The 24,442-nt window shown below is 39.9% G+C and overlaps 1 long non-coding RNA gene across 2 annotated transcripts in view; it reads left to right on the top strand.

The window, feature by feature from the left end:
* Nucleotides 1-22,534, top strand: part of LOC113122764 (uncharacterized) — a 41,001-nt gene extending 18,467 nt beyond the window's left edge. For both annotated transcript variants that reach the window (XR_003294903.1, XR_003294902.1), the window contains exons 2-3: nt 5,607-5,688; nt 22,423-22,534. This is a non-coding gene — a long non-coding RNA (uncharacterized LOC113122764). The remainder of the gene's footprint in view (nt 1-5,606; nt 5,689-22,422) is intronic.
* The last annotated feature ends 1,908 nt before the right edge of the window (nt 22,535-24,442 follow it).

Here is a 24,442-nt window from a genome sequence, read left to right as displayed (position 1 = left end):
AAATTAGCGTATTCCACATTGACTTGTGCTGGCGGGGATGCCACCCATCTTGTAGGCTGGGTGGGTTTCCTCGGTGAGTGGCAGAGAGAGGGAGAGAGAGGTCGCTGAGGCGGACAGAAAACGAAAAGGAAGGCTTTTTTAAATGATGCTAATCAGTCCGGAGGGGCCTGGCCCTCTCTCCTTCATCAGCCTGCTGTAATTCAGATGTGCTGAGAACCTGGAATTAAATGTGTCACTGTGAGCCACGTGTGTGTGCTCTCGTGCATGCTCTTATGTGTGTGTCAGCCTCTATTTGCCTTGCATCACCTTCTGTAAGTGTGTGTTAGTGTGTGTGTGCGTATGTGTGTGTGTGTGCGTGTGCATGTGTCTGTCTGCGTGTGTGTGCAGGGTGTTTAGGGGTTAAGTAGAACCAAATTAGTCGATGGGAGAACTAACAGCAGCAGTAGCTTTCTGTGTGGCTACTTCTTGGTGAATGTCAAGATGATTTAGCTGCTCTCCTGCTTGCCGTCTGTCTCTGAGCACTGGCCCTCCAATCACCGCTCTGGGCTGTCTGTTTTGTGTCCCTTCATGCAACAAATGAATATTAAATCTGCACAGGGCAACTTCACACAATAGCAAGCGGTTACAATGTGAAATGTTGAAACCCAGAATTTCAGCAAGGTAACATCAGCACACTGTCTTCCTTCGTAGTGCAGATGTTGCAGGAGTTAGCCTGTTGTACAGAGAACAGCTTCTTCTGCTTTTTGAATCTGTGAATTAATCTGGTAGGATTTTTGCAGCATATGTCCGTAATCAAAATCATGGTTTGATTCATATAAGTGATATTCAGTCAGTGCTGACCAGAGCTGAGTTGCAGTGTGTCCCCATGCAATACCTCCTTTTGTGTACAAAAAAACACTTTCTGGAGAATATGGTTTTCTACAAAAGTATTTTTTTCATTTGACACAAGAGGCTAAACTTCTAAAATATTTGATTTGCATATACAAGGAGTCATACAAGATCAATGCAAAAATTCAATTTAAAATAGTAATTGCCTGGTATAGCATAAAGAGTATGAATCTGAGCAAGCATTTAGTAAGTTCTTGAGACTCATTTCATCCTTTACCAAAAAAGTATTGAGGTTCAATACCCAGCTCTAGTGTTTATGAGTGTGTCCCTCTGTGGGTTTAAAAAGGTGTCTGCGTTGTCTTTCTTGCCAGCAAAGGGTGTATGTGTGTATTCTTGCTAACATATTGTGTGTGTGTTTTGAGTGGTGAGGGGGTATGAGTGTGTGCACGCGCAGGGACGCCAGTTGGGCTAACAGCTGAATCATGGCTCAGCCGCTGCCCCTCGTAGTCCTTGGCAGTTAGCGGTGTGAAAAAGCCTTCTCTTTGAGGGCATTATATAGATTAATGTGCTGTGCCTCGGGCAGACACACACACACGCACACACCTCGCCAGGGAGGGATCCTGACTGTGTGTGTCTGAGTGTGTGTGTGTGTGTGTGTGTGTGTGTGTGTGTGTGTGTGTAGAAGAGAATCAGAGGACTACAGCAGCATAGGATTGTTGAGGTTTAAGTGTGTGTACATGTGAACCTGTGTGCGTGTGCGTGTGTGTGTGTATTTGTGATTGTGTGCATATGTGTGTGTGGATGTGAGAAGGGACAGTTTGGGGAGTGTTAACAAGAGACTGTAAGGTACTGTGAGTGAGTGCTGTGTGGCTGCTTGTGTTTGTGAGAGACAGAGAGAGAGGACACAAAAGAGAGAGCAACTGAGAAAGACGCTTGGGTGGCATTCAAATGTATTCTTGATGACTTTTTGAATGATTTTTTAATATTTCTGTACAGATTTTATGATTTTACAGTTTTTGTAATGGAAAATGGATTCAGTTATAATATAAATTATGCAATAAATTTCTATTATTTGATCATAAATAAGCAGTGACAGAGTTTAAATTGTAAAAGATTTTACTCACAGCCTGGGTTTGTGGTTTCTCTACCTGTTTATTTCAGCTCTTCAGTTCAGAAATTCAGCTCCAGTAAATTCACAGATATTAGAGTGCATCCTTGATTTACCCTTCTTTGAAATACAGGTCTGTGTGTAATAAATATATTGAAATACTTAAAAAAAAATGGGTGAAGTCAGTTTGCACCTAATTTTAAGTATCCCAGTGTATTAAGCACCTACTGTAAATCGACACCAGGGTGTCTGCAGAGGCATCTTAGGAGTCAATAACTTTCTATCAGGGTATTTTTTATGTGGATTAAAGGGGTGTTTATGAGGCCTGGGTTACCAGAGAGAGGCATCCTCTAGTCCAGACATTCTGTCTTTCCCCATTTCAATCTTTTTATTCCATCTGGTCTTTCCTCTTAGCTGAAGTTGCTCTTAGTTGAGTTAAGATCAGGGTGTAGAAGAGCTGATATACAACAAATACACACAAATGCCACAGCTGCTGAAAGCGAATGGAAAAGTACAACACGGTTCCAGCTGAAGTTAAAGCAAAAACTTTGTAAGGGTAAACAGGATACTCAAAACTTTTAGGGCCTCCCTTTTCCTCTCTGTTAATTTCTCTCTCTTGCTCTTTTGGGTTTCATGCTCAGATTTTGTATGTCTGTTGTTTTCTCATCTTACTCACTCTACCCTGTTGCTGACAAATATGGGAGGATTGTCCTTATCAGAATTTTAGCACATTCCATTCAAGATTATGCACATCTGTTGTTTTTTGTTTGTGTTAGTACGTGGTTCTAATGTGTGTAAGTGTGACTGTGAATTCTGGGACTATTTATCTGTGATTTCTGTATGATATTTATACTGTAGTTGTGTCATCTTGGGACCCGTGAGTGTATACGTTAACATGAATGTGCATTTATATCCATATATGTTCACGTATGGAAATGTGTGCGTACTCATCTGCAGTTCTCTCCAGCCAGCGGTCTAAATAACCTACTTTTGTCTGACAACGGCATCAAGTCGTGGAGGTGCACATATGCAGAAAGCTATTTGGAAAGGCCTCCTCGTAGCTGTCAGCTTTTATTATGCGCTGAGGTGTCATGTTTGTTAGGAAGCTGAGTGCAGATGGCAGAGTGGAAGAAATGGATCACTAATTTTAACAATGATTAATGAACAGAGATGGAAAATGAATTACACTGGACTATTGGAGGCAAGGAATATTTTCTCTGAAAATGTTAACTTCGGCTGCCAGGCAGCCGGCCGTGTTGTGGGAGTATATTGAGGAGGGGGAGGGAATGTGTGTGTATGTATGTGCATATATGTGTGTTTCCTTGTATGTGTGTGTGCACTAAGGTGCAATTTTCCCCCGCATCTTTTGTAGAATCAACACTTCACTGCTCTTGCCTATTACTTTACTGTTCGCCTGCTTAAACACTGCCGGCTTAATACACATTGTTTCCCCCCTGTGTGTATTGCACTACCAGTTAAGGCACACACTATTTAATAACATAAACACAGGAAAGGTTAGACTGTCTTAAAATGTTAGCTATTTTCATTACTCTGCAGTGTGCTTTGATATCAAATCATAGATGTAGCCGATTCAATCAAGTGTCAGTTGCTTTTGCTGTGATATTTTGAACATGTAGAACAATAACCTTAGCTCTGCCTGTGAATATAGTTTGCAGGCTTTGTTCATGCCTGTATATTTAGTTTTATCATGAAACAGAAATAAAAGTTTCTTTTTTGATTTCCAAGCAAGTTAAACTCTTGTGTGTCCAGAAAATAATCCTGATGGATTTTGAGTTGTTTGATTGACTGATGGCCCGATCAATCACATTTTATAAAGATGTTCATGCAAGTTACTTACGTGTGTATACCTTTCATACATCAGTGTTACGATATCATACAGAATGGCAGTACAAAAAGAAGACTTGACATTCCTTATTGCTTGTGATCTGAGAGAAGTCCCTTGTAGTTTCTCCTGTTTTCCTACCACTCCTTTTTTAATAATAACCTGTCTCTCTCTCTCCACCCAACACCCCCCAACCCCACATCCCATCATCCTGTGTGTATCTGTGCCTCTGCCGAGGTCTGTCTAGTGGGTGGTTGGTGCAACATAATTTCATAGTTAGATGTGAACTATTTTGAATTTAATTAAGGACCTGATGGGAAATATGTAAAGGGAGAAAACAAAGCAACTTCTAGAAATGTGTGTTTGTGTACATGTATATGTGTGTGCAAGAGAGAGAGAGTGAAAGCGAGAGTGAAAGAGAGAGAGAGCGAGGGATCTCAGGTTACGGCAGCATATGCTAAACACTGAAAAAACATACACAATGCCTTTGGTGAACAAGGTAGTCGGTATGCCCCTGGGAGCCAATTTAGATTGTGACTTAAGGCAACGTTGTGGCTTTGTGTCTGAGTGTGTGTGTTCCCTGTGTGTGAGTGTGTGTCTTACTCTTGATGCTTCATTGAAACAGTAGTGGTGGGTAGATCTGGGTGGCCCTCCTGCAGACCCTCCACATCTGTGTTCCCCATCTACCCCCCTTTTGCAGGACTGAGCCAGCTTCTCCATGCCTGGCTGCTTCTTCACATCCAGAATAACCATGAGATTTTGTTTGACCCATACTTCTTTGCCAGTCCAAAAATTTGAAGTAATAATGTGCAATATTTCCATATTAATGAATCACAGAAAAGCGCACCACCTACAGAAACACAAGAAAGAAGATAGGTGACAGATTATCTTTAGAGAGTGCAGAAAGAACACAGCATCGAGCATTTAGCACTTAAGATTGAAGGTAAATATACAAAACCAAGATCTCACAGATTACCATCTAAGCAAACTTCAACAGATTTAAGCAAATATTCGAAATGTCACAAAAAATGAAATGTAAATCAGGAGCAGTTTAGTCAGCTGCGAAGAAAGAGATAATTTAGCTTCTCCAACAAAGAACAAAGCTCTACAACTTTTCAGGTTTGTCACCTCAACCAAACATAAAAACTTTCCGCAGCATTTGGTGAATATATTTTCTATTATTTTAAAAGTCAGGACTCATATCAGCCATTTGCTGTCGTTTTCTCTCTGCCTCAGTTCAAATGCCACTGACCAAGTTACATACTAAACGGGAGTGGCAGTCCTTTATTTCCCATACTTTGTGTTGGCTTGATTATTTTTCTGGTGTTAAGTGGTGAGGCTTCAAGGCAGGATCAGATAATATCTTCTGCTCTGCAGGATAGGCTCCTTTTGCAAAGTTCTGCTTATGAGAACAAAGCTTGCTATTTTCATATATTATTTTCATATATACTGTATCATATAACTCACAAGTGATAAACCTTGTGCTTCTTAGTGTGTGTGTCTCAGTATGATTTCCTTGTCTTCAACTGCATATCCCAGTGTCGAATTAAAAAGTAATTACAATAAGAAAATGTCAAGAAGTGAAAGATTGATATACACAAGCAATTACAGTTCAAATATTTGTTAGATTACTCATAGATGTGTAAATGACATCACATCCTTACAGGAAGTCTTGAGGAAAAATAAAGCTGTGGGGGGTTTTAGGGGAAGGGGGATCAGCAAACAGTATTTTAATGGGTATTTCTCTTCTGTCACCGATGTTGCAAACTTGTCAAGCTTCAAATGCGGATGACTGTGAATTTCCTGGTGTGTGTGCTTTGTTTACAGGCTCTTGTCGTCCCACCTTCTGTGGAGCTGTCGGCACTCTTCCTGACATCCGGCATTTGTTGGAGAGGCGGCAGTCACACAGGTATGATCACACCGATTGATCATGGGAAGGGGAGGATATTAAAGGTGTCTGTCACACTTATACACACATACACACATGTTTTGTTTTAAGTTAAATCTTTGTTTATTTAGGGAAAGTCAACTGAGCTTGCACTTGGACAGTGCCATACTTCCCAGTCGCACAGCTGAGTCACACATACCTGAAAATATGGCATAGTGGCTTCATTCATGGGTGGTGCCGTGATTGTAGGGTGAAATGATTGTCATCACACTGAAGTGAACTTTAGAAATGGACATGGACGAGTAGCACATAACATAAGAACATACTCCCATGAATGCGTACTCATACATACACAATTTCTTTTTAAATTTTCTACTGAATCCAATGAAGTTTAACTTTCAAGATTTTAATGTAAGTACAAAAATTGAAACTATGTGAAGAGCTGTTATCAGATGTAAACATAACACTACATTTTTTCCACTGAAACTGATGGGATTAGCTAGACCGTTCTCTAAAACATCATTTTAATCGCACACGTGAAAGTCACCACATGGTTAATCTGCATATTTTGCAATGGAACACTGGACTTACAGAAATATTCTGAGTAACTTGGAAATGAAAATGTCGTTTCCATGCCAGTATAGATAAAAAGATATAATGTGTTTACTTTGTGCGTCCAGGAAAGAGGTGGCCCAGAATAATTATTGCCTTGCATAATTAGCACAAAAGTTGAATCAGGAAGAAACACCTTCACAAAAAGTATGGGAAATGTATGCCTTCCAACGGGACTGAAAATGTCTTGTTAACACATTGCACCTTGATAGAATCATTTGGATTTTGTTCAGAATTGCATAACTGGAACTAAAACATTGTGACACTTAACACAGTGTAAACTCTTAAAATCAGAAGTGAGATGTTGTTGCTCTTATCAGGTCTAGCTGTTATTTGTCAGTGAATACTGTAGTTCAGCTGTGTGAGTGTACTACTTGTAAATTACAACTGTTTTCTATTGTCAAAACTACACAATACGGAAAATACATTCTTAACTTCTGAGCTGTTGGGGGCACATTTGATTGGACTAGTCTTTCTACTCAATATGCAGAGTGACAACTATCCTATCAGACCGATGAATTCTGTTTAAGACAAGCAAGTGAACAAGCATATGTCACAAAATAGTATTAACTGAAATGTAACAAAAAACTTTTTGTTGGAATTAAATATAAATAAGTGTAAATGATATTGTGAATCCAAGGTTAGATTTCATAAACATGGATAAACAAATGTACAGTTTTCGTTTAGATGCAGGGACATAAAGTAGCAAGACACAAATGTATTAACTTCATGTGACTTTAAAGTATTGACACATACACACAGCATGCCTGTCAAAAAGTCACAATGCTGTCATCTCCTCTCAATGCAGCTCAAGGAGACAATTAGCAAATAGAGGTGACATGGTAAACAGGTGCAAGCTATTATTTCTGGAGCTGGAGGAGCGTGGCCACCCCATCTCTTATAGTGATGGGTTGTTATGGTGTGTGTACTGTATGTCTCTGTGTGTCAGTGAGTGATTAGAGATCATGTGACAGGTACAAGTGAGAGATATAGCTGTGTTGTGGGGTTAGTATGTTTCATCCCACCTGCTTGTCTATAACCAGCATCATCATCATCATCATCACCATTGTTGTCGTTATGCTCGTACAGCAGGAATTACACCTTCTCTCGCTGGTGCTCAGGCACCTTGCATTCATCTTTGCAAGCCTCAAATCTATATATATGTCTCTCAGCATCCCTCCTCTTCCTTTCTTCCTCTCTCCAGTAATTACTCACACACTCATATCTCTGTATTCTTTTAATTTCTAAGAGACCATCGTCCTGAGAGTTGGCTTCCTGAGAAACGGAAAGAGACGAGAGGGTCAGCCCGGTTTGTAAAAATTGATTGCTTGTAAAGTGCTAATCAATTGAAACCTTTTCTCTTGAAGCTGGAAAATTCATGTTATAACATTTATTTTAAGATTCGGAGCAGCAGGGGGTTAACCATATATGGCAGCTATCTTCTTCAGTACAAGCTGAGACAACAGCCTGTCTGAATTGTCACTCTGCATTCACATATGTCTCCCTAAAGTGAGAAGACATATTTAACTGCAAATATAACAATCACATGAATTAATTTTTTTATCATATTAGATTTCATGCTCTGCACACAAACTGTATGTTTTGTCTTCATACATTCATAATAAACATGTTATGCTACAGTTCCCCAGTTAAACCATGCCTTGGTCATGGTCTGCTGTTTTGGAACACATTTTGCTGGCTGTAGTTTTATTAATCAAATATAGCATGGGTGAGTCATGTCGTTTTGGCTTGTGTCATATCAGAGGTATGTGCCACAGATTTCCCTCATATTGGAAGCAGAGCTAACACATGCTCCCTTTGACGTATTCTCACACCATTTCTCACACAAAGCACTCACAGAGAAACTTGCAAACACATACACAGACAGATGACTTATATAGAAAGAGATTCATAAACAGACCTGCACACACGTGCACACACAGATGAGCGTTTACAGACACACACATAAAACCTCAACATATGAAACAAGATGCTGTTTAAAGGGGAATGGCATTTGCTTCCAGTGAATGTGTATCTATAACAGTGGTGTAAAGTAAGTAAGTACTTTAACTGAAGTAACATCTCTGGTATTTCCGTTTTCTTATACTACATTTCAGATGTATATATTGCACTTTTTCTCGACTTCACCTCGTTGACAGCTATAATTAATACTTTACATTTACAGAATATAGGATCACTTTATAAAATTTGATGCATTTTTATAGCTTAAAACCAAATAAGGCTAAATGCTTTGAGATGCATTTTAAAGATTAGTTTTAAAAAGCTTGAATACCCTAAAACCTAGAGAAAGTTTGATCACTACTGACACTAATTGACTACCAGACACAAGAGTTTTCGTGCCTTCCAGTATAATTTGTTTCTCTGGTGTACTCACATAGCCTCAGTCTGGCTTCTAATTCTTGATAGTGATTCCCTACATTTCCCAGAATGCCTTTAAATAGTCCCCAGAGAAAGGGTGTGAACTTTGTGCTTCTTGCATTTATGGTCATATGAGTAGGTAGCCAGCTAATTTGTGAACATCACTTCCACACATCTTGTCTTCTAGCTCCAATGCATTTAGATTATTAAAGCTACTCAGTGGATGAACTGGTGTCACTTTCTCCTTCACTAATGTTCACTAATGTCTTCCTGCAGGATGTTTCTAAATAGAGCTGGTTTTATAATTCTGAGTGATATGACATTAATTCCATTGCTGAAAAAGCTCAAGACTTGAAAAAAAATATAACCTGTACCCCCTTTTAGGATCTTTTTTTTTCTTCCAGAAAACTGAAAAAGAACATAACTTGCAAAGGCGATCAGTGGAGAGGGGTCAATTTTCCCACAGTTTCCTCTTTAACGTTGTTGGGTTAAGATTGTCACTGTTGTGTGGCACTCAGCCCTGCTGGTATAAATAAGACATGATTGGCATCACAGCAGAAAAAAAACTCTCTCTCTCTCACTGTCTCTCCCTTTATCTCTCTCTTTCTCTGACAGCCTTCATTTGCTGGAGGAGTGGCAGACTTGGTGGGAGTTAATGATTATAATTATTTAGCTTTTTTTTTACATTGTGGGATAATTATTTAAGAGGTTCGTGTAGTCATTGTTGTAATCAGTAAAGAGAGATTACAGAAAATCCGCATGCCAACAGATGGCACTTGGCTGTTGTTGTTGCTTCATATTAAACCCAGTACAGCATACTCTGTAACAGGCAGGCAGGAGTGAGGGGACAATCAGAAAGTGGCCAAATTATAAAACATTTTTCCTTCGTAATCATAAATCAATTTATCATATAATTCCATCCCAGAGAAGAAAAGGAATCAAAAGTAGTTAACTTTGTGTGCGTTAGATCCCCAAACCAGCTATCTCACTAACACATTCATCGTCCCAAAGTGGTGGGGTTTTTGGGGCATGGTGGGAGTTGGTGCTGGATTTACAAAAAGCACTTCAGCAAAACAAAGAGTATTTGATCAGAGAAGCCCTGACCCTGTGACTTTATCTATTAAAACTACAGTGTACTGCCATGGTTGTTCACACGCAACCCAATTCACAAAGAAGGTCAGCATTTGTTAGCTTTGCTCTTCTGGGACACTGGCTGCTTCAGCCACCTCCTGGACTATGAGCTGATGTCACTTTTATTTTATATCCACACTTGCAAATTATTTATGTTTTTTTAGTCTGTATCCATTCATGTGATTTTGACAAGTGAGAAAGAAACATAAATACAAAGTGAGGCGAGGGCACTTGCTATCCAGGGTCGGGGAGCAGGAGGAACACCAAGGCTGCTGGCCTACATTCCTCACTAATTGTATAATTGGAAAAGCTCTCCAAATGAGCAAGCAAGCCCCCTCCCCACCCACCTCCCCCTGCACCACCACCACCTCACTAACCACCTCCCCCTCATTCACTTAACACCCCCCACCCCACCCACACACATGCACGCCCTTCAAAGCAAATCACAAAAGAGCATTTTGGGAATAATAATAATTTCAAAAAGCGTCCATTATTAATCCCACACACTAGCATCCCTGGCAGCAGCAGCTAGGCTGGTTAGCAGAGAGTGCGTGCACACACACACCCGCACACACACACACACACACACACACACACACACACAATGATATACAATGTTGGTGTTGCACTACTGTTAAATAAAGTTGAAAAATCATGTGTAATGGGAAGTTTACAAATTCAAACTTTATTTTTTAAAGTATTCTGTCTTATCGAAGAACAGAATCTTTCCATTAACCAAATGTGGGCTATAAAGGTCCACAGCAGTAATACTAGTTACACACTATGGAAGAGTATTGTACTTCCTTAAAATTGTGGGAACAGATTTAGATAAGAAACAGCAGACGCCAAGATAACGTGACTTGTACTTTTCATGTCTTTCAAATTCAGAAAGTCTGAACTAAGATAATCTTCATGGAATCACTCTGACAATCAAGGTTATTTTGTATTCAGACTTTAAAAAGTCAGAGCCACAAAACATATTGTTTTCTGTTTTTATGACACATAAACTGAACTTCATGTCTAAAATCAGGTCCTGCAAAACAGTTCCACAAATTTTATTTAAAACTCTTGTAAACTTTCTTTTCTTCAGAGCTTTTTGTCATAAATAAATAGTATTATGCCCAGTAAGGGATGATCTACCTGTGTGCTGTGTTAGTGCTCGTATTTTACTGTTAGTACTGGAGCTCATGGTCAAATTGGATTTCCTGATTTATGGTCCCTGCCACGCGCCGTTCATTTCCATGACTACTGAGGGACGGTTGGGTGGGTGGGGGGTGAGGGGTGGAGCGTGGGTGATTTCTGAGGTCGACAACGGTGTCTAACGGGATTGCGGGGTGCCGTTAAAACGAAGCTGTTAATTAATGCTATTGATCAGAAAAAAAAATAAAGGCAAATGTGATTTGCATACAGCTCAAGTGATCGATGCATTAACCGATTTTTTTTCTCCCCCCACTGAAATCTGATTTCCTGAGTTTTAAAAGTGAGAGAGAGAGAGAGAGAGAGGGTTCAGACTAATGTGGATCGATCGGGCCTCTCTCAGACAAGAATACAAAGCATTTTATTAGCCAGTGAAGGGTGAAACATACCAGGGCAGAAGACACGGTTTGAAGTTGGATTATGTATTTATGTCTCACTTCAACAAGACGTCGTCTGCCTTTACATATCTGTTAAAGCTGTTATTGACATTGTCACATTTTCCCCCTTCAACATCATGCACAGAAAACATGGTAATAAGGTGATATTTCTGCGGGGGCAAACAAAATCTGTTATATAAAAGGCAACAATGTAAAAAGAACAAAACACAAATCACAATAACAACAGGGGCATGAAAAAAAACAAAAACAGAGGTGTTAAAAAAGCAATATGTTGTTTTTTCCCCCTCCTTTCTTTCCCTCTCTGTCAAGAGCAGCTTATTATAGCGTATTGATTTATAAAGCTTTAAATGTGATCCTCCATGTCCAAGTCAAGGGCAGGGATTGAAAGAGAAAGTGAGCAAAGAAGTGGGAAAGGGAGAGGAAAAGAAAGGGAGGAGGAGAAAGAAAGAAAGATAGCTAGATGAAGACAAAAACTACGTCTGGAGACGGATAGAGATAGAAAGAGTGTCCACGACATGGGGAAGTGGCAGAGAGGCATTTTTAGAGCCGCTCTGGAACACAAAAGGGTAATTGTTTTAGCCCAGATGTTGCTTTCGCACAACAAGCAGGATACAATGTTCCTACTGAGCTGATGAGCCCAATCAGTGAAATGATTAAAAATTGATTTTGTCCCTGTAATTACAGTATGTAAACTACTTAGCCGGGATTGCAAAGGAAGTGATTTTCTAATTACGTATATACTCTGGTGTCTAATGATTGGTTTTTTGAAGTAATGAAGAGAGGGTCCTAACGACTCCACTGTGTTCTGTTGTTGAAGGGAGAAGGCAAGAGAAGGGGAGTGTGGGGGGGAATGAGAGAGCATCGTTAGGGCAAGACAGCAGGCTTGGATACAAAAGGGGGATGAAAATTGAATTTTTGCCAGCCAGTGCTAGCACGCTAACACAGGGGCCCTGTCTTCGTTTGCATGGGATCTGGAAGCTAAACGGAGGCTGTGACTTCTCATGGGGGTCACCAGGCCTTAACCAGCTCTTGCAATCTGGACACTGCAATTAAAACCTCATGGGGGTTAGGGATTCAGGGCATCACACATGCACAAAAGAATTAGCACTCATGCAGGCTACAAAGACTCATAAATAAGCATAATACTGGGCACTTGTGCTATGCACTGTATATATATTACCAACTATTATTCAAACAGATAAGTGATTATTAATATTTGATCCCACAACTGAATTAACTAAATAAAGCTGCAGACATATATGTCTTTATAAGGAAGTATCCACATTATTGGTCTTATTTCCCAAAATATTGAAGAATGATGCAGTTTGTGCTGTGTTGCATTATCGAGAATGGTTTCTGTTATTTAGACCTTCATCAATGATATAAATGAGGTGGATAAAATGATAAGAACAGCTCTCTGTACCTCAGACTACAGCTTCTAAAATGACCATACAGTTAAATGAACAGCTCTCAATTTGAACACAATTTGAACATTATCACTTTTATAAAGGATTATTACAGCACTTTTTTATCTGACTGCTTTAGTTTGTCGTTGCTTTTTTGGTTGTTCAACCATTACATTGGTTCTTTGATGAAAATAAAGTAAAACAGAGTAAAATATGAATACAAAAGTTTTCTTTTTAATTGGACAAAATTTCTCTGACAAATAAGATGCCAGGAATACTTAACAAGACAGGGGAAAGAAACGTTTTCTAATTTACTAAGTACACATATGTACCAGAACAGTAATTTATCCTAAGGTATGATATGCAAGTTCTTGAAATCAACGTAGCACTGACATGAGACTCTGAAGCAAACCCCTCTGCACCACCGACTCCTCCTGCTACATCATGCTCCAGATTTCACCTGCGTCCCCATTGCATTTGCTGAGTCAGCCATTGTGAGGAGCAGTAGAGCAGTTGTTCACATTTTGATTGATAGGTTTGAGGTCCCAGTCCAGCCAAACTATACAGTGTTTGAAATCACAAACCCATGCTCAGATCTATGCCCCTTTTCAGTATCATTTTATCTTGGGTATGTCATTCTCAGGCTATTTCACAAAAGTAGGTTCTTTTTAAACCTACTTGGTTGTGTTGTTTTGTCTTTCCCCTGTCCTCACTGTTCTGTCTTTGTTTCTTCTATTTTTCTGTCAACCACAACTTGACCAGGCATCCAAGATGCAACCTTTGACTTGGCTTGTAAATTAGAATCAACCATTGAGTGCGGAACAGAGTGTTATTGTGGTGTGGCAAAGAGACAACCAAAGAGTCACTCTATCAGGCAGGGAATATAGAGATAAACTTACAGGGTCGCAGAGCACATAAAGAGCACATAAATCATACCACATAGAATGAGTCACCGCCTCAAGTTTGGCTGTGCTCTTCCTTCTTCTCTGCTCTTAATATATCGAACAAAGCTAAACACATATTCTCTATCTTCTATACAATATTCAATATTTAATTATGACTTTCTTCATTTTTTTTCTAATTATTGTTCTCTAGAAATAAAAGGACGTGAGTTAAGCTTCTGATTATTGGGAGGGAAAGATCTGTGGTTTTTAGTTTCTTGGGAACATTAATAAGTGACAGAAAGCTAGATTAAGAAAGCTGGGATGCAGCTAAAAAGAAAAACGATGAAGCTTTGAAATGCTACCAGTATCACCAACTGCACTCTTCTGACATAGCTGATTGTAAGAGAAGCTGATAGCGCAGCCGGCGTATGCCTTTAATAATTCATTTAGTTAGGCTATGATCTATCATTTTGTACCTTTTGACATGCGATATTGAAATTTAATATTGCATCAATACAAATGATGTATTGCCAGTCGTCGGGAGAAAGGATCTGGATTGCAAAAAGATCTCTGCAAATGTCTTTTCATTCCTCTCTCTCTTTCCTTTTTAAAGCTTCATTGTACTCAAGTAGAAAGGCATAAGAGAAACATCTGTCTTTTTTTCCCCCCTTTACTCCTGACTTTGATATGTGTGTTTAAAAAACTGACAACTTAAAACGCTCAGGGAGAAAGTCTTCTGCTCAAACCAGTGTCAAGAGAGGCTTGGAAAGAGAAAAAAAAATGGGGGGCTTGTCTGAGGGGTTTGGAAGTAAGAAGGAGAGGGAACATGACAGCAATGGCTGAGGGAGACGTCATGCGTTGTAGAGATCTTTGACATGACTCTTTAGTGCGGTGAAATCCCACAGGCGATATTCAGGCTACGAGAGGAGCGTGGAGGGAACCAAAGGCTGCTGTTGTGGTGTCAGTCTAGCCTTACTCCCAGACTGCCTCATGTATGCAGCCTGCTCTGTGAGATAGGGATGCACTGATAGCAACACGGGCTGATGTCAGTCTGAAGTAGATTATATGTGTCAGAGGATTTCTTTACCGCTAAACACCGACACTAAGAGAAACAAGTAAAAAGTGAAAAAAACACTTTAAAATTAAGCTTTCTCCATTTTATCATATCAATCGTTACCAGTGATGCCACACTAATCAAAGAAGCTAACATTAATGTTGTTCAACACAGGTCATCCAGGTCTCTGTTGGTTCAATAACTTATTGATTGATTATTGCCTCATTATTTTTATTGTCAGTGAAATGATGAATTGATTTGAAACCTGTGATCAAAACAGGTAGTGAAGCACAAGTTACATGGACAGCTATTTCAAAGAGTTTTTGCTTTTGCTTAAGAGATTTGGCCATGGATAGACAGCACATCATGATTGTAGTCCCCCCAAAACCCTGGCATTATTCCTAGTAAAACCATATTTTCTGCAATACCTGCGAAAGGCACCAGTGGTTACAGTTAGTGAAAGCATGTGGTTACAGTGATTTTAGTATGGTAAGTGGTTAGACAACTAACAACAGCATGTTAATGTTACAGAAGGGTCATGGTTAATGTTAATATTCTGATCTCCTTCATAAAAATCAGACTTGCTGCACTTCCATCTACCACCCTAAGCCAACTAACACTGATATCTTTAACTTAATTCTTTTCTAGTATTTGTCAGTCTACAGACCTGTCAGTCAGTTTGGGAGTGATTTCAGTCATTGTTTTAAACCCTGCTTCCTAGAAATTACACATATATGACTAAACTACAGCTCAAATGTTTTGGATTAAATGTAATGGCTGGTTTTCAGAAGCAACATTTCTGTGATCGAATGAAGTATGCAACTCTCAAAGCTGAGTCCAGAGTCTATAGCTCTGCCTGTGGTTAGATTTAGGCACAAAAGTACCTTGGTTAAAATAATGCTTATGTTAAATGTAAATAAACACCTTTTCTATAAGTACACATTGAACTCTGTTAATACCAAAAAATGCTCCTTTGTTAAATTTATCTATTAACAGAAGTTTTTCCTGCTCTAGAGCTGAATTAAACTGCAACACTTGTTTTGAATCTGTCCTAACACTGCACAATCCACTAACTGCCCATGTCACATCCTTTGTTAAAAAAAAAACAAACAAAAAAAAACATATTGCTTATGATGGGCTTGATGATAACAGATGATGGTGTTGATGATGATAGTGATGTGGTCAGAAACTATGATTACAACAACATGGAAGGTGGTCGTTACAGTGATAGTAGTGAATTATTACATATTCATCTATGATCCAGATAATTTTCACAGCTCTATTGGTATATAATATATTTCAGCAGACAGATCCAAATAAAAGAGTATAATGTGTCTTGGTATCGGCTATGACATCTTTTCACATGACTTTGGGTGACTCGAAGACGATGACCTGTTATTACATGTGCTTGTGCATGCCTGTGTCACTCTACTGATGAGTGTGTGTGGCTGTGTCATTAACACCGTGTTTGTCTCTGTATATTTGCATTTTTACCACTGATGTACGGATGTCAATTAAACAGAGGAAGGAAAAAACAGCTTAGGTGACGATCCCTGCATGCATTTGTAGGCTATTTATAACAGCCCCTCCTTGATTTCCTCGAAAACATCACTTGATTCTTTCTGGTGAGGCTCTCTGTTTCATGCATAGAATTTGATTTGCTGATTGCATTTAAAAATTGTAGTTTTAAAATCTTTAGTGTAAAAGCAGCACATTGTTGCTGGTTTCTGTGGCTTCTAGGCATGTTGACCTTTAGCTGTGCCCTGACACTGATCTGAACATCTAGGAAGTCTGCCATGCTTGTAGGTGTCTGGATATGTTAACAGTGGGAAAGAAAGGCACAGTGAGAGAGAGAATTAGGTGCAGTTGGGAGGTGCTTTGGGTTGTACTGGGTCATGGAGTGCTTCCCTGCTCTCTGCCTTATGTCAAAGCTTTATTATTTCACCTGCCAAGGTCCTGACCTGCTACATCCAGGATCTGCCTTTCTCACATTTTCCAAAAAACAGATTTTAATAAAAGAGCTTGCTGAAAAGTTAAATGCAGGATACCTCAGAATCATCCACAGTTACTACTTTCACTGTCCCATCAGTGATAATTGATCAAGGTTATTAGATTATTTATAATGAAGAAGTGTTAAATATTAATATCAATTATCTTTGAGTAGTTGGTTGAGCAAAGCTGCGGTTTTAAAAGCATTGCAAGCTTACAGGTAGCATCTTTTGGCAGACGCACCACAGAGACAATTTAGAGTGGTTTACATGAACTTGAACTTTAAAAAAATGCAATTAAAAATAATAAAATCAATTTAAATATGTTACTGTGGGATGACGGAAGTTTTAGATTGACTAAATATGATTCCAAAATTGACTAAGTAATTATTTTTAATACTACTGGTGAATGTTGATGCTGAATAAATTTCTTACTGTGCTTATGAACTTGGGAAGTAAAGGAAAGTCCACCATGGTGTCACCTGATAAGAGGATCCAAAGTCATTTTCTGGTTTTCTATAATATCATAGTCAGGCAGATCCTCTGCTTATTTGGTGAACTTTGGTCACTGTCTTGGTTGCTACTTCAATTTCTCTTGAAGACTTTTGTTGCTTTTGCTTTATCTATCTTTCTTCTTTTCCCTCCTTCCTTCTTTCTTTTCTTTCACTTACCTCAGGGGTGCATTAGGTCAACACCTCAGCAGGTGGGATGTTGTGGGCCAGGTGACCTTTGTCTCTCATTGTTTTGCTCCTCACACCTGACCCAGGGAGAAGAGGAAGGAGCTTCGTCTTACACCTGCCACTGACTTTACTGTCACAGTGCTGGATAGTGGCATGGGGCAAGCTTGATTTTGGTGCAGGAAGCACATTAGACCCCTGATGATTTGTATACATAGCCAACAGTTGGCAAATATTAGACACCTTAGAGAGTTGATGCATATCGTACACTGTGGTTACAGTGGCTTAAACCTCTCATAGCCCTCATATTAGTGTCTGCTGAGGAACAGTAAATCAGGTTGAAGAGCCAAAAGAAGCAGCTGCTATGTAGAGAACCATAACAAAAGTGATGTTAGATTCCAAATGAGATTTGCATTCCTGCATGTGGCATTGAGAAATTAAAAAAAAGTACCTCAAGTGAATAAGGGGATGGAGATGAAATGAAATACCCAAATGCTGCCTCCACTGGAGCCTGATTGAGTTCAGGTGGCTGCAAAGTGTCTCACCCAGGGCTAGTTGTCAGTGAAGGATCTGCTGTCTTCTCATCGTTCTGTGCTGCAGGGCTAACTGGTGAACATCGGGTGTGTTGCTTTGACGGATGTTTGTGTGCCTCCTGTGTTGTGGGGGGACGGGCCGTTGACACACTTCATATTTCAAAGGCAAGGTCTGAGGAAGAAATGAAGATTGATGTGGAAAAATGGCACGGCAACCCATCGCCCATTCAATACATATATTATCATTTACACATATGTGACACCTTTGTGCATGTCTTTATATCTGTACATACAAATACATGGGCTTGTTTCAAAGCACCAAACATATTCACATGGGTAGGGTGGGGTGGTAGTTTGGGGGGGGGGGTTCTTCTGTCATTATAGACATGCGATATAATTGCATTTGATCTCCAAATAAACAGAGAATCAGTCCATCTCCTTGGTGGAGATGGCAGATGTGATGGACGAGCGCATTAGTGGCGAGGACAACATTAGATTTGCTCAAAATTATTGATCTTTTGTTTGTGAGCCAAGTCGGCGATAAATAACAGTGCATGGGAGATGTGACTCATTATCACCATGCCAAAAGCCCGACAGACCTCTGTCAAAACACACTCTCCTTCCCCCTCTCTTCCTACTGCCTTTCATCTCTGTCACTACAAACCAATTTAATCTGTTTTTAATCCTTCCCTCTTTTCTGTCGCCGGTGCCTTTAATACAAGGCCTCACTGTCACTATCTGATTCGCTTAAAATTTTAATCCTGCACTGATAACCCTGTATTATTACATATTACACACACACAGGCGGCAGGACACTCACACATAAATACACATATACACATGCAAATATGTACACACAACGTTTAGTGGCTCTCTCAGTGTTTTATTCCTTTTTACCTTCTTAGTGAAGAAAAAAATCCTGTTATCACACAATGGGTAATTTATATCCATTACCAGCGTTTTCAATCCTTTTCAGTGCGGCTGTCACTGCCTTTGGCACACTCGTGATTAATGTGATCTAATAATAGTCTGCCATTATATTTCCTTTAGTAAAACATGTACCAACATCCTATTCTTCTCCACGAAATTCATTGCCCCTTAAAGTATTTTTCCCCTTTTCGCTTTGAAAGACAAGATTTCTGTTTTTTTTTTTCCCTCCATCTCATTGCCTCCCAGGAGGTGATTATTTATTGGGGTGGGGGTGGGTGGAGGTTGGGGGGTTAGTGATGACATTTCCCCTATTTTCAGACACTTATTAGAATGATGAGAGGTGCCATGATTGAAGATGGTTTGTGTGGATGCATTTGTATGTGTTGAAGTATGTCTGCAGGTCGGTATGAGTGTGTGGTCATCACAGCGGTAGCATAAATGTGGCATACATGGACGCATTGTTGACTGGTAGAGCATCGATGCTGACAGCAGCTCCAGGTAGTAGGATATTAGTTTGTCCTGTAAAAAGTAAAACTTGTACTTCACATAAACCTATATTCATTGGATTTTGCACAAGTTTTGCACATTTTTGTGTTTTTTTAAACGAAAAATGCATTCACTTTAATTATTAATCTACAGTCTGATTTAGTAATAAAAGTGGTTGTAAATGTTCTTCATCACTGATTTTTAAAGACAAATATAAATTATGTATACTTTTTTCCTTTTATCTATGTGGTTAGTAGGCAGGTAGGTTGGAATTGGTAATGGAGGCGAAAACACTCCCCATGGAATGTGCATAGGATTAGGTGTGTGTGTGTGTGTGTGTGTGTGTGTGTGTGTGTGTGTTTGTGTGTGTGTGTGTCCATGTGTCCATGCGTGTGTTGCCGGGGAGGTGGTCCAGCAGTGGGCTCTGTTCCCTCCCAGCCGGACACCCTGAGCCAGTCTGCCACTCATGGGGCACGTTTCAGACAGGCCGTGCCAAAGCTTGCACACACACACACTGACACACACATACATGTATGAAGTTGTGCACACACACACACAGTTTTGGCTCCCTCCCACAAAGAGGGTTAACCCTTACTGGGTTCTTAGACTTGTATCCAGGATGAACAGGTGGTCCCACAAAACATGGGCATCCATTTCCTCATGACTTATCCCAGTGTGGGTGTGAGTGTGTGTGAGAGAAAGAGAGAGAGAGAGAAGGGAGGGATAGACAGAGACATGGGGGTAGAGAGAAAATGAGTACACGTCTGTGTAGCTTTCGTACACCTTTTGTATGTGTGGAGGTTTCGTTTGGTACCAGGATGGCTGGTGTGTGGAGCAGCTTGCAGAGGGTCCCACCGCTGTGTGAAATTGACATCAGATGGCCGTCATGACAAGAACAATATTACATCCAACTTCCATTTAGCAAGGGACAGCTAATAAATCTGTGCCACAAGAACATTTGTTTGTGTGTGTTTATCGGCACCTGACCCCAGATTTTGACCGCATCAAACACAGCTGTCAACACTTTACAGCTTTGTGTTTCCCCTCCATGTCTCTCTGCTTTTTCCCCTTATTTTTTCTCCCAAATCCCTTCATCCAGGATCCTTCCATTAAAGATAACTTGTATTGAGCCACATCTTATTCCTCACCATCCGCCTCCCCCTTCTGTCTCAAGTGATCCCTTCCCAGCAGAGAAAATCGAAGGTAAACCACTTCTAAGGCAAAAATGGTGCACTCCACTTTGGATGTTTTAAATATCACCCTCTGATGGATGGAAGGTTGAGATAGCTGCTTTGGTAAAACACGTCAAAATCACAAAGTTACACATTTATCACCTGACCACTGGTATAAAGAAAGTTCCACTCAGTGTCTAACTGTTGCAACGCTGAGACCTTCTATGCCTTTGATACTTGCCTTTCATATGAGAAGTAAACACTTTTTTTACTCTACTTTATTTGTTCTTTTGTGACTATTCTGTGGCTCAGCCCCGAACACCAGACACACAAAATAGACATTCTGGTAGGTAAGCAAAGAGAAAGAGAGAAAGGCAAGGAGCAGATAGGAGCTGAGGAGATAAACATAAACACAGCATAGAGAAAGAAGTTTCTCTCTGAGTCAGCGGGTTTTTAGTAAAGTCTGATTAAACGAGGTAGGAAACCGCTTGGGGTAGTAAATAACAGAGGTGTCAAAATCTTGCTTAATGACCTGGATAGCTACTGCATTAAATAATGTAGCTGCACATCTATGCAGCTGTATTTTCTTTCCTTTTTTCTTTAATGCTTTAGCAAACATTAATTGTACAACACTATGTATTTAATAATGATTATCATTACATTTTAAGCCTGAGTCTGCAGCTGAAAGAGCACTTATGAGAAACTTTCGCAGAAATTACCAATCAACACTCACCAGCACTCACAAGATTTTAATGTGTGGGTGGCAGTGGGTGCAATTTGAACATAGTTTTGATGTTTCTCCATATTATAATTTAACTATTGTTATATTTTGCACATATAGCTTAATTTGGATTTGCTAATAAAGATTATAGGGTGAGTATCCATATAAGTAGAAAGTGTTTTATGCAGTACACATTTGGATGCCAAGTATGTCATGGTTGTAATATACATATACATTACCTCGAGATCACAGGTTATTACATTATCTTGAGATGACAAAGCTAGTTTTTTCGTGATAATGTAATTATTTACGTGATTACATAAAATGTGGTTATGTCAATACCACAAAATACAACAAACTTATTTTGAGAAATCTTGTCTTTCTTTTTTCGAGATAAGGAGATAAATGATGATGATCACAAGAAAACAAGATTTTATCTCAAGATAATGTAATTGTAAAAATCTTGAAATAGCAAGGTTTTATTGTGCTGATGAATAAAATGGCCCAGTATTCACGAGAAAACAAGTTAAGATATTGTGAGTTAATGTAATATTTGCGATCTTGAGATAACGTAATAATGAAAAAAAAAATTGCAAGCATGACCATTTTTGGCTTCCGTATATTTGTGAGTTCCGACCACATAAATCAAAATTATATAAAATATATATATATTATATATATATATTATTATTATAACATCTAATTTAGGAATATAATACTTTTGTTTATCGTTGAAATTAGGTTTATATATATATATATATATATATATATATATATATATATATATATATATATATCAATGTGTGTTTATGAGCTGTATTTGTGATGTGACATTTTTCTTTCAGGGAACAAAAAAACCCTTTTCTTTTTTATACTAAAAATAAAATTCCAAAAAACAGATTTACAAAAAAGTTCTGAAGAGCTGAATTCAGAAAAGTTGAAAAAGAGCAGTGTTCAGTGAGCTGGAGGTATTCGGAGGTTATTGCAGAGCAGTCAGCAGTACAGCAGTCGATTTACCTTCCCCTCCTCTTTCCAGGGGGGAACCCCTTCCCGAGGAGGGGATGCTAGAAGCAGAAAGGGGAGGGAGGAAAGGGGAGCAGTAGTAGCATTGAACTCAGCATTTTTCTTATCTTCCCTCTCTCTCTCTCTCCCCTCTGTTTCTGTCACTCTCTGTTTCTCTTTCTCAGGACTCCCTGATCAGTGCTGACCAGAAGTGGAGCTGAACCTGATGCAGGCTTAACAGGGCTGAGCACACTGTCACACTGTCTAAGAACCTACCCCGTCCCACTGTCTGAGGTGACTCAGGGCTTTCAGGGAAGAGGAAATGAGGGTGGGAAAGAGGATGGGAGGAGGTGGTGTGTGTGCATGACAAGACAAGACAAATCTGATGCACTCTGTGTGGGGTGATGACGCCAATCACTGCAATGACGAGGATAATCATAATAGTGACACACACATACACACACCTGCACACACACTGGGACCTCTAGGACTTACTGAGGTACTGCATGGCCATATCAACAGATAATTCCTATTTAATCCCATCAGTTATCTGTTGTAGTAGGGTTACTCTGTCTGTCTTTAAGTCCAAGCTGGCTATCTCCTATCTGCTGTGTCATTCTTTTCTTCAATGTCCAGACCAGAAGCTGTGTACTGAATATGGCCCATAGGTATTCCTGTGTGTGTGTGTGTGTGTGTGTGTGTGAGTGAGTCGACCCACATTTAAGAGGCTTTGGATACAGAAAGGAGGGTGCAAGAGAGCAACTTTAGCCTAGGAAGGTACAAGGAGAGTTTAAAGCCTTAGAAAACGCTATAGAATTGTCTGTTTAACAGACTTAAGTGGAAACCCTGCAGGCCTGTGTGACCCAGACCTGATGCTCTGACATGCTCCAAGGAAGTGAGGTTAGTTCACCTACAAGCTATTTCTTGTCCAGCTGTGGAAATGCCTTTGCCATCATATCAGGAATATCTAGCCAAGGTGTGGATGAATATGTTGCATTCATCTGTTAATACAGTGCATGAGCCTAATACATGTAGCCATGGTAGTGATTTATTTTGCTTGGTATTAAAGTGTGGATTAACTGTGATACTGGTTTGGAATCTTAATGCAGTAGCATGACAGAGTTAGTGAACTCTCATCATCTCCCCTGACAAATTTGGACACTGACAGTAAATGATTATTCAGATGTAAGTGTGGGGAAAAAATACACACATATCTATCTATCTATCTATCTATCTATCTATCTATCTATCTATCTATCTATCTATCTATCTATCTATCTATCTATCTATCTATCTATCTATCTATCTATCTATCTATGTGTGTATATATATCCTCTGCCATTCTTCCTTGCAGATCCTCTCCAGTTCTGTCAGGTTGGATGGTGAACGTTGGTGGACAGCCATTTTCAGGTCTCTCCAGAGATGCTCAATAGGGTTTAGGTCAGGGCTCTGGCTGGGCCAGTCAAGAACGGTCACAGAGTTGTTCCGAAGCCACTCCTTTGTTATTTTAGCTGTGTGCTTAGGGTCATTGTCCTGTTGAAAGGTGAACCTTCAGCCCAGTCTGAGGTCCTGAGCACTCTGGAAGAGGTTTTCTTCCAGGATATCTCTGTACTTGGCCGCATTCATCTTTCCTTCAATTGCAACCAGTCGTCCTGTCCCTGCAGCTGAAAAACACCCCCACAACATGATGCTCCCACCACCATGTTTCACTGTAGGGATTGTATTGGGCAGGTGATGAGCAGTGCCTGGTTTTCTCCACACATACCGCTTAGAATTAACGCCAAAAAATTCAATCTTGGTCTCATCAGACCAGAGAATCTTATTTCTCATAGTCTGGGAGTCCTTCATGTGTCTTTTGGCAAACTCTATGCAGGCTTTCATGTGTCTTGCACTGAGGAGAGGCTTCCGTCGGGCCACTCTGCCATAAAGCCCCAACTGGTGGAGGGCTGCAGTGATAGTTGACTTTGTGGAACTTTCTCCCATCTCCCTACAGCATCTCTGGAGCTCAGCCACAGTGATCTTTGGGTTCTTCTTTACCTCTCTCACCAAGGCTCCTCTCTCACGATTGCTCAGTTTGGCTGGACGGCCAGGTCTAGGAATAGTTCTGGTCGTCCCAAACTTTTTCCATTTGAGGATTATGGAGGCCACTGTGCTCTTAGGAACCTTGAGTGCTGCAGAAATTCTTTTGTATCCTTGGCCAGATCT

Source organism: Mastacembelus armatus, chromosome 3 (assembly GCF_900324485.2).
Source record: "Mastacembelus armatus chromosome 3, fMasArm1.2, whole genome shotgun sequence".
Classification (NCBI taxonomy): Eukaryota; Metazoa; Chordata; class Actinopteri; order Synbranchiformes; family Mastacembelidae; genus Mastacembelus; species Mastacembelus armatus.
This window is presented reverse-complemented; position numbering and strand designations above follow the sequence as displayed.